This window comes from Condylura cristata, unplaced genomic scaffold (assembly GCF_000260355.1).
Source record: "Condylura cristata isolate star-nosed mole 26May11 unplaced genomic scaffold, ConCri1.0 scaffold00033, whole genome shotgun sequence".
Taxonomy (NCBI): Eukaryota; Metazoa; Chordata; class Mammalia; order Eulipotyphla; family Talpidae; genus Condylura; species Condylura cristata.
The window spans coordinates 14,272,097-14,283,479 of NW_004567134.1; the positions used below are offsets into that span (position 1 = coordinate 14,272,097).

The 11,383-nt window shown below is 42.7% G+C and overlaps 1 protein-coding gene across 1 annotated transcript in view; it reads left to right on the top strand.

The window, feature by feature from the left end:
* The first annotated feature begins 320 nt into the window (after positions 1-320).
* Positions 321-11,383, top strand: part of NR2C2 (nuclear receptor subfamily 2, group C, member 2) — a 64,122-nt gene continuing 53,059 nt past the window's right edge. The window contains exon 1 of the mRNA XM_012732154.1: positions 321-565. The gene's annotated coding sequence lies outside the window, so the exon portion shown is untranslated. The remainder of the gene's footprint in view (positions 566-11,383) is intronic.

The window sequence follows — 11,383 nt, forward strand, 5'->3', positions numbered from 1 at the left end:
GACCGGGCCGGCGAATGGCTGCTCGGGGAGGAGGGCCGGGTCCGAGCCCCGCCCCTCCGGGCGCTGCTGATTGGCGAGGGCGGTCCCGGCGGGGCGCGGGAGACCGGGCCGGGGCGGGGCGGCCCGGGTGTAGGGGTCCCGGAGCGAGCGGACGCGCGGGCGGGCGGGTGACCTCCGGGGACGGGACCTCGGGCTGCGCGAGTGCTGCCGGATAGTTGTAGTAAAGAACATGGAGCAGCGCGAGTCCTCGGCCCTGGCTCCCTGGAAGGGCTTTCCGGAGGCTGGACACCCTGCAGGGCTCTTGCCCGCATTTTCGCCGCGGCGGCGGGCGAAGCCCCTTTAGGCGGCCCCGTTTCTCAAGCTGTAAAATGGGGCGAACGGGCGTTCTTAACGCGTCGCGCCGCGCTTGCCGTCTTTGAGGGGCTCCACTCAGGAAGCGGAGTCCAGCCTACTAGTGAACCTCAAAGTAGCCCGAACGGGGTCTTCTTGGACATGGGAGGTGGAGCCAGCACAAGAGCCGCGCTTGAGGGCGGAGACCACTGGAGGGAGCTGAGGTGAATCCGAGGTAACTCCCTTCTCCTTGGGTGGCTACTGTTCGCCCGGTGCGGGGCCCTGCACCAGGCGCCCTCCTAGAAGTGGGTGAATTCTCGCAAAGCAATGGAAGTGGGTGGCGTGCTACAGAAGGCCCAAGGCCTGAGGTGACTGGAAGTTCCGGGCCGCGGGAGGTGAGCAGCAGCCTGCGCGGCTCGGCCAGCCCAGGTGAGCAGGCCCTGAGCGCACGTCGTGCAGCACAGGTGGCCCGGCCGGCCTGGGGCCTGAGGGGCTGCTGTCCCCTTTCTCCCCCCACCGCGCGTGGCGGGAGTCACAGCTCGGAGCTGTGCCTCAGGTGCTGGAGGACTCGAAATCTCTGCTCTGAGTAACGGCAGTGGCACGGAAAAGAGCCCTCGCGTGAGTTGTAGTGAGTGCCTTGGCGGCAAACCTCGGAAAAGCCTTTGCTTGCGCCTCTGTCGTCTTCAGTTCATCAGTTTTTTGCCGCGCTGGCCAGTACCTCAGGGCCCCCAGTGTGTGAAGAGGGGGCCGGTTCTGGCCCCCACCCCCGTGCCTCTCCACGTGTGGCACACGCGGAGACTGCCCTAGGTAGAGGCTAAACAGCCGTCATTACCCTGCCAGCCGGTGCCAGCTGTGTGACTGGGGGGCACTCAACTTTTTTGGGCTGCGGTCACCTCACCTGGGCAGTAATAGAGCTTTCTCTGCAGAGTTGAAGATGAGTAAGTCAGTGTAAAGAAAGAGTGTGGCCCTGGCACACAGTAGCTTCCAGATGGCAGCTGTGTTGATAGTGGGCAGCGCTGGCTGCCTGGAAAGACCTCGGTGCGTTAAACAGTAACACTTCCGGCGCCGTGGTGGTCGGGAAACCTGGGCAGAAGCCGGGTTCTGGCCTTGGCGCCTTGCTCCCAGGGGGTCCCGCAGCCTCCAGAGCTCAAGTTTGTTTGGAAAGTAATGGCGTGAAGTGGCACTGACAAAGCTCGGGTGCTTTACAGATCACAGTTATGGCGCAGCCTTGTTCAAGCCCCACACCGCTGACATAATGGTAGCGACCCCTTTCCTGCCCCCTTTCAAAGCCGCCCCAGCCGTTTCACCTCGTCCACATCCTTGTGCCTGAACACACTGGCCTGCCTTCAGTTTCCTGGCCAGTGGGATTTGCCTTCACACCAGGCGCTTGCACATCCTGTTCTCTCAGCCTGAAATACTCAGGTTCAGGTTACCCCTCCCCCATCTCAAGCTTCGCGTCCGCAGGGAACAGGCCTGATGCGCGCTGCCAGCCTACATCAGGTTCTTTTGCTTACACTGTGTTCTTTTCCTTTTTACCCTCTTTCACTTGATGGTCGCAAATAAGATTGACAGACTGGTATTTGTCCCCCTCACCGCTGGGCGCTTCATGGAGGCAGGAATTACTTCACCAGTGTACTTCCAGCCCTCAGCAGTCTGTCTGGCACTGCTGTCCAGTAAGCGAATTGTTGCCATTCATGCTGTCACTGAGATCTAAGCTGAGGTTGCTAGGTGGCATCTTTTAATGTGAACTCTCCTGATGGCAGTGCCACAAATAAAACGTCTGTTGTGGTGTTTGGATGAATTCAGGAAGTGGTTTTCCCTCACAGATCCAGGTCTGCCTGGTGGTGTAAATGTGGACAAGAGGATCCAGATAAACCCCACTTCATTCTTGGTGTTGCCCATATGTAAAACTTACATGTTTATGCTTTTTTTTTTTTTTAGAAAAGTAATAGATCATTTAGTCATTAACTGAATTAGAAGTTAAATTTTATGACCAAGTTAATGAGTTCATGTGTGAAGAAATAAGTAGCTCAGATGTAATAGTTTCTGTAACTGAAGTAACAAAATCCCACTGTGATTTTATTGGATTTAAAAGTGCTGGTCCTTGTTTCCCCATCACAAGGGAAAAGCATTTACTGGGCTGAGAGTTGAAAGTTTCTGTTGCCATTAATTATAAATATCTTTGTTTCAAAGATAAATTGATTCATGCCATGAAATTATTCAAGATCACTTTCAGATTTTTTAACATTGTGAGACAAAATAGGTGATAATGTTCTGCAAACTGAAAATGCTTTCTTCTCACATCTCTAGCTTGTACATGTTAGTAAGTATAAACCACACATAAATTTTGTTAATGGCATAGTAATTATGTGAATAATCTATTTGGCTAATTCCCTACTAAGGATTTAGTTTCTAGTTTTTCACTATTGTTAGGAAGACTGTTTTTGAATACCTTTAAGCCAAAATTTTTGCTAACTTTCCTGATAGCTGTAGAATTACTGGTCAAATACTACACAGATTTAAAATTTTCAACATAGTTTACACATTGCCCCTAGGAAAATTTTAATAAGTTGATATGCCTGTCAACATTCAGTGAATGTGCCCTCATCCCAAGCTCTGCTTGATGTATTTTAAAGAGTAATACTCTTTTTAATCCCTTTGTAAAATAGGTATAGAAAGTCATCTTAAAGTTTTATTGCAGCCTGTTAATACATAATACATTTCTTCTTCTTTTTTTTATCTTTTGATTCTCCCACCTCCCATCCTCTTTCCACTCTCCACCTCCGCCTCTGACAACCACCAATCTACTATAAGATTATTTTGTTGTTTTCAAATTCCACATTTAAGAGCTATCTAAGTATGCGTTTTTCTCTGGTTATTTCACTTCCTTTAGTATCTTAAGGCCTCAAAGTCCATCCACATTGCCACTAAAGCCGGGTTTCCTTATTTTTGATGGCTGAAAATAGCCCATTGGATACATCCACCACCACCACTTTATCCAGTCTCCTCTCCATGGATACTTAGGTTGTTACCAATACTTGGCTGTAAATAATGCTGCAGTGGGTTGAGTGTGGCTATCTCTGAGATAGTGCCTTTGTTTTCTTCATATACAAACCAGAAATGAAATTGCCAGATGGTTCTACTTTTAGTGTTTTGAGGGACCTGTTTTCCCATAGTGATGGCTTCATTTTATATTCCCACCAACAGGGCATTTCCTTTTCTCTGTATCTTTACCAGCATTTTTTTCTTTCTTTCTGATAATAGCCTTTGTAACAGGTACCAGGTGATAACCTTATTGTGGTTCTGATTTGCATTTCCTGATGATTAATGATGAGCATCATTTTGAAAACCTGTATGACTTGGGGAAAGTGTGTTTTAGCTGTCCTTTTGTCTTCTTTGGGGAAATGTCTATTCAGATCTTCTACCCATATTTTAATTGAGTTGGTTTTTGCTCTTGAGGTGTATAGGTTCTTCATATACTTTAAATATCTTAGACCTCTGTGGAGAAGACTAGTAGGAGAGCTTTTTAGCTGGATAGTTGAACTTATTCTTTTGGTGTCAGATTCCCATGTCAGGTAATTTACTGCCTATGTTTTCTATTAAGAGTTTTATTGTTTCATGTTTCACATTTAAAACTTTAATCTGTTTTGAGTTAATTTTTTGTGTGTGGTCAAGTTTTTTTATTTTGCAACACCGTTTATCAAAGAGATTTTCTTGGTTATATCTTCTTGACCCCTTTGTTGTAAATTAACTGACCATATCCCTTAGGTTTATTTCTAGGCCTTCTGTTGTGTTCCATTGTTCTATGTGTCTGTTTTTGTGTCATACCATATCATTTTATTTATTATAGCTTTGAAGTAAGAAGCATGATACCTCCGACTTTATTAAGGGTCTTCTGTGTAGTTCCATAAAAATTTTAGGATTAGCATTTTTTAAAAGTACATGACTCTTGTATCCTGAAATATTTTGTGAGAGACTGGCAATATAGTCTAAGTAATTCAGTGGCATAATTGGTCATTGTTTATATGACATAGGGATGTTTCTACACTGTTCCCCCTTTTTAAAAAACATTTATTTATGCATACAAGAACTGGGGTACAGGCCAGAGGTGCAGGGACAGTGAGAAAAGTCACCAGAGACAGTGGGGAGAGGAACAGGCAGATTGACGAAGTACACTGTGAGGGGTCAGGAGTGGTCTGCTGCGTCTTGTGGGTCAGCTTCCTGCCCAGGGATCGAACTCATGCTGAAGTGGCTGCAGCTAGCTTTGTAGTGCTGTGCTTTTAAAACCTTGCCCCACCAGAGACAGCCCTCTTTTTTTTAATGTTGTAAGTATTTTAGTATATTAAATTTATTTTATTTGCTTTCTCCCATCAGTAGTTCTCCCATCACCACAGCACCTGTGAGCCTGTGATCCATCTCCACTGTCCCATTGTTCTCCCCTCCCCTGCTTTGACCCTTCTCCCCAATACTCCCCTGCTTTATGCCTCAGAGCTATGTTCAGCTTGTAAGTTTTGTCTTTTTTCCTGACCCTTTGTTTGGGTTTTCTATATTCCAAGTATAAGTGAAATCATCTGATATTTCTGTGCCTTCTGACATTTCATTTAGCATCAGCCCTCTCAGCTCCATCCCTGTTGCCACAATTAGCAACATTATCACTAAGAAATCCTCCACTGTATGTATAGACCACATTTTTTTTAAAAAGATTTATTTATTTGTGCATACAGAACTGGGGTACAGGCCAGAGGCTCGGGGCGGTGAGAGGCTCCTGAGGGGAGCAGCAGGCGGGCCAGGAGAGGTCACCTCTGGGGTTAGGTGGGAATCAAACTCATGCAGAAGCAGCTTTAGCTTCTCAGTGCTGTGCTTTAACCCGCTGCGCCACCAGGGAGGGTCAAGACCACATCTTAATCCATTGATCTGTTTTGGGGCAATTAGATTATTTGCAGATAGTAACTATTGTCAGTGCTGAGTAAACATCTGAGTGCATATGATTTTTATCCTTAATTTTGTCGATGCAATATGCGTATCACATTAACTGACTTGCAGATGTTGAACATACCTTGCGTCCCTGAAATAAATCCTACTTAATCATGGTATATGATCCTTTTACTCTGATGCTGAATTCAGTTTGCTAATATTGTTGGGAATTTTTACATGGATGTTCAACAGGGATATTGACATGTAATTTTCATTGTCTGGTTTTGGTATTACGGAAAGGCTAATTTCATAAAGTGAGTTAGGAAGAATCCTTGCCACTTCTATTTTTGTTAGGAGTTTGAGAAGGATTGGAGTTAATTCTTGGATATTTGGTCTGATTTACTAATGAAGCTGTCTAGTTTTGAATTTTTGTTTGTTGAGAGGTTTTTATTAGCAATTTAGTCTCTTTCCTAGTAACTGATCTGTGTAGATGTTTGCTTCACTCTGATTTATTGGCAAATTGCATGTTTCTAGGCTATTCAGTTGCTGGTGTATTCTATGTACAAATCCACTGTATTTCTATGGCATCATAGGTAACATCTTTTTCATTTCTGATTTTATTTATTTGAATCCTTGCCTTTTCCTTGGCTAATTGACTAAACACTTTATTTTGTTTTATCTTTTCAAAGAACCAGCTTAGTTTAGTTGAGCTTTGTTGTCCATTTGGTCTCTTTCATTTATTCATTTCTGCACTACTCTTTGCTCTTTATGTTGGGTTTCATTTATTCTTTTGGATTTTTTTCTTTGACTTATTGGTTGTACAGTGAATGGCACGTTGTTTGATCTCCATACATAAATCTTTTTAAAGATTTATTTATTTATACATACAGAACTGAGGTACAGACCAGAGGTGTGGTGGGTGAGAGGATTCACCAGAGACAGAGTAGGGAGCAGAACAGGCAGACGTACTGAAACACACTGCTGAGGGGAGCAGCGGGCAGGTCAGGAGAAGTCTGCCACGCCATGTGGTCAGCTTCCTGGCTGGATATAGAACTCGTGCTGCAGTGGCTTCTGAGAGCTTCATAGTGCGGAGCTTTAACCTGTTGCATCAGCAGGCAGAGCCCACTCTCCATTTTTTTAAATTGGAAAATTTAGCTCAGTTGTATCTGCAGTAATTATTAATAAATGGCATTTATTGCCATTTTAGTGCTCCTGCTCCTTTCTTCTCTTGCTCTCTTCCTCTCTTGCTCTCTTCCTTTGTGGTTTAATGACTTTCTCTAGTGGTTTGCTTAAATTCCTTTCTTTTTCTTTGTGCTTACAAGTTTTTGCTTTGTGGTTATCATGAGGTATACATGTAACAATTTGTATCCACAGCAGTCTTTTAGGTTGGTAACAACTTAAGTTTGTTCCCATTCTAAAAGTCAACATTTTTACTCTTCCCCCCCTCAATGTTTTGTTTTTTGTATCATTTGTTCAATTCAGTACTTTTGATTCTTGAGCTGATTACTCAGGGTAAGCAAAGATTGATAGTTTAATTTAAAAAAAAACTAAATTTTGTCTTTGACCATTAAATTTCTTAAGTCTTACTTTAAGCAGTATATTTACAGTAGCCTTAAAGCTTTGATTTTATGAGCATACCTATATAAAAACTCTGTATGTAATAACCTCACTTTATGAGAACTGCTGGGAAATTTTAACATTGTCATGAGGGACGTACAAGGACAGAATCCTGATTCATTAGCTTCTCTGAAGTTTATAAATTTCCCACTGTGCATGGGGAGCTGAGACTGGGGCAGGGTAGGGCCCATGCTGTCTGGATGATACAGAGAACGAAGGCGGGTGGACCTGTGCGGGGCCCCTGCCCTTTAATATTGGCACGCGGCCGCTACTTTCGCTGGATAGCTGCCTCAGTGTCTGTATAGCAGGAGCTTTCATTTGGGGTTTTTATCCTTGAGTTTTCTTACCCATGTGCCACATGCTCCTTTAGTCCTAGAACAGGTACTGGTCTATTTTACTTGATACCTTGTGTGGAAAATCTGCGGCGGAATCTATCAGTACTCAGCAAGTCCTGTTTCATGCCTGATACAAAACCCTCCTGCTAGAGTTTAGTTTCTCTCATTTTATCCTGTTTCTGATAATGAGGAACTTCAATAATGTTGGCTTTTTTCCTCCAGGTGTGATAATCGTTTGAACCCAATGGACATTCTTCATGTTCCTGTTGCATGATGTAACATGGCATCGTTTTCTTATTTTTGGAGTTCACTTATCTCCAACCTAGCATGCCTGGCTCAGCTTCTCTTTATTATTCCTTTCCCCTCCTTCCATTTCTTCCCCATATCCCTTGTCACCTGCTGCTTCTGTTGCTACCTGTTCTCCATCCTCTGGTACCCTGAACACCAAAGTATTTTAAGCAGCAGGAACTCTGTACCAAAAAGTAAGGATTGCCTGGGGACCACACTCAGTAGCAGAGCTCACAGTAATGGTGGCATTGGCTGGAGTGGATGAAAGCCCAGGTTAGGGCATTGGCATAAGATGTCATCAGAGGGATAGCAGGAAGAGTGGATTCATATCATTGGCAAATGGAGGCCTGTTGTAGAGGGATTGGGGGGTGGGGGATGAATTGTTACCTGGGAAAAGAATGGGCTAGCTCAGCGTCTCAGCTGTCTGTCATTATTTACTTTGAGACTCCAGGTAACCTGTAAGAATGAAAACCAGCCTCAGGGGCAAAGTGTGATTCTTTTAGGAACAGTAAGAATTACATCCTCCACTATAATGAGAGACCTGCTGCCCCTTGAAGAGGAGCTTAACCCTTTCGTTCCTAATTAATTATTGACTACAGCCTCAAAAATTCTAATTCCTAGAAATGTTAACATGTAAATATGGGGCGCTGTATTACACATGGAAAAAACATTCTGTCTGCTTGCATTAGTGTGGAAGGTGTGAGACAAGGTGTTAGGGAATGTGGTTGGAAAGTGAGTGGGAGAAAAGAGACCAGTAGAAGCAGACTCAAACTTGAAGGCGTGATGGATGGTTTTTACTGGAGCCCCTTTATTTACCTTCTTTGTCCTGTGTTGATTGATAGAAGAGGACGAAGCAGAGTTCTCTTGTTGCTCACATGTGCATTACCTGCATTCTCTTTCTCTCACCCTTTCTTACCATGTTAACAATAACGCATCTTTTTACTAAGTTGATTAGGTGAATAAGCTGCAATTATTGAAAAATCACTTTTACCAATAGTCAAAGCAGGAATCCCAAAATATGCCCACCATTGACTGAAAAGACTGACAGAATATGCTTGTTGGCTTATTTAATACAATACAGATTCTTTGTAATTTAGATTTGTAATGTTTCTTTTCCAAGAAGTAAAATTTTTAAACATGGGAAAATTTTCAACTAAAAAAAAGTAATGTATCAAAAGGCATGTTCAACGTTTGTAAGGCCTCTAGTTGTAAAACCCCCAAACAAACACAATGCCTAGTTATATGTTTGGAATACTACAAAACAATGAAAGTGGAACAACTGTTCGTGGTCATCATAAAAATAAGCAAAATAATCCAGGAACACACAATTTACATTCTGACAGCTCAAAACCAAGCAACACTAATCCATGAGCACAGAAATCCAAAGAGATGAAAGGTTAGTGCCTGTGGGAACTGGGGAAACCTGGTTGCTGGTGGTGCAAGCGTTCGTTTTCTTACCTAAGTGGTAGTTCATGTGTGTGTTCACTTAGTAAGACTTTGTCAGGTTGTTTTATTTATGGTTTGTGCACTTTTGCATTTGGATGGGAAACTTTTTAATTAAAAATCAAAAGATGGTAAAATTATCCTCATTATTTTAATCAGCTTGATTACTGTGTAAGTAATGTTTTAAAGGAGCGTGTTCAAGTTGAAAAAAGAACTGACCTGTTAGTGCAGGAGTGAAGCTGGTTGGGAAGGTGCTCTGAACAATATTGAAGCATAACTCACATGCTTAGAATTTTTATAAATGAGTTACTATAAATGATTGGCTTGTTTATGTAGCAGTTTGTTTCCTTAAATAACTGACTGGTGTATCACTTCTTTAGATTCCTTTCTCTTAGTTTTTCTGGGAAACTGTTTTGAAGAACACTGAGACAGAGTAGGAATTTTGTGTTTTCAGCATTGGAGACCTGAATTCAAATACCAGCTCCATGTTTTGCAACTGGATGTCTTAAAACAAGTCAAATTTTGAGTGCCCTCTCTATTCTCTGTGTTGCTGGAGCTAATATTACCTACTCAGAAGGAATATTGAGGTCTAAATGATGCCTGGTTTAATAGAAGGCACATTGTAAATGCTCAGGAAATCTGACCTGCTTTTCCCCCATGTACTCCTGGCTTGTACTAACAGAAATGAAGAGAGTTGGCATCACTCTTACCTTTGGCCCATGGAAAGGTGAGGGATGGATGTCACCCACTATATAGTGATGTATCACTTGGAGGTGAATCCACTTCTCTTTCCCTCCTTTCACTCTTCACTGCACCTCTGCAACCCACCCACACACTGTTACTGTCCCTTACACCAGGCACGTAACATGGAAGAAACACATTTCCCGTGCAGGAAATCATCCCACCCAAAACTAAGTCCTCTTTGAGATTAAATAGTGGCATGGTTTCAATGACAGGATGTATATCTGAACTTGATCTGAGAGGCATACCTGTAAGATCAGCATCTTTATGTCGATGAACATTTACATTATGAAATTGGCTATTTGATTTCCATTTCTTGGTTTTAAGTTAATCTGTGATTTCATGTCTGGATCTGTGTATGTATTTATATTCTTCAACTTGTATTTTCCATGGGTGTAAAAAGACTTGGCAATTATTGTATAATAAAACTTAGTACTAAATACCCTGTACCTATTAAGAGCTTCTATACCCAGTAATATTTTGCATGCAGTTATAAGCATCACTTTATTTACTTTTAAGTATTTGTGAAATTTTATCCTAAGACCTTTGATTTTGCCCAGTTACACAACTTAACAGAGTGAATTTCAAATACTGTATAATACATATCCATGGATAAATTTCTTGCGGATCTTACATCAAATGAAAGGCCTTTCCCTAATCATTAATACCCATTTTATAGTTTGAATAAATTGTTTTTAAACTGAGAAACTAAAGAAGCACTGTCTCCTTGCCTTGGACAGTGTTAGGCTCTTCATACACATACTTTACACAGACTCTTCACAGCAGCCTCATACGCTTCAGATCAGAGCCTCAGAGCCCAATATTTTTATTTAGATGAGAAAATATCAAGAGGTACTTGAATGTTACATAATTATGGGCCATGTAATACAGAAATAGAGATGATATGAATCAGTTGATTGTGAAAGGAAGGGAAAACAGAGGTTCGTTGTCCCAGGACTGACTTGTGGTTATTTGAGACACGGGTCCTTAAGCCTGCCCCTGTGGAGAGCAGAGCTGGGCCGTAGTGGCGCGGAGTCTGGTGTGCATGAACAGCAGAGGGGCACAGCTTGCACTACAGTTGTGTGTGGCCCTGGCTGCAAAAGTTACTCAGCTGTACATGCCTTACGAGTCTAAGAGACCACTGGGTGCTCTCTGCTTTGTTAAGATTGACGTTGATTCGCTTGTATTTGAGAAAAATTGTTATAAAATCTGTCTGTAAGGCCAAGCAATGATGGTGTGACGACCATCTTCCATGGGTCTGTATTAGAGTTTCTGGGGCTTGCGCTCTGTTGTCACTTGTGTGCTTTTCAGGACAAACTCAGTGTAGGCACAGTTTAAGATGTGACTTCATTCCTGGTCATGGTTGCCACCTCTTCCTAACTGCCCTCCTTCCACAATCTCTCTATCATCTCCAGAATGCTGCCCAAAAGATTTTTTTGAAGATCCAGATGGAATCACTTCATTCTGCCAAACTTCAGATTTCTCTCTATTGTTCTCAGTCTGTGTCTTTCCTTTCCAACACTTCCACTCCAGATTGCTGGTCCTTGCATATACCATTTTCTTCATCCCTGCCAGTTTTTATGAACTGCCTTCTCTGTTTAGAGCTCTTTCTTTCCCCATCTTCCCTCTTTATGCTACATTTCCACTCTTTCTTCAAGACCCACTTTTTTTTATTTTACAAAAGTTTATTTTTACATCATTTTGTACATTTTTTT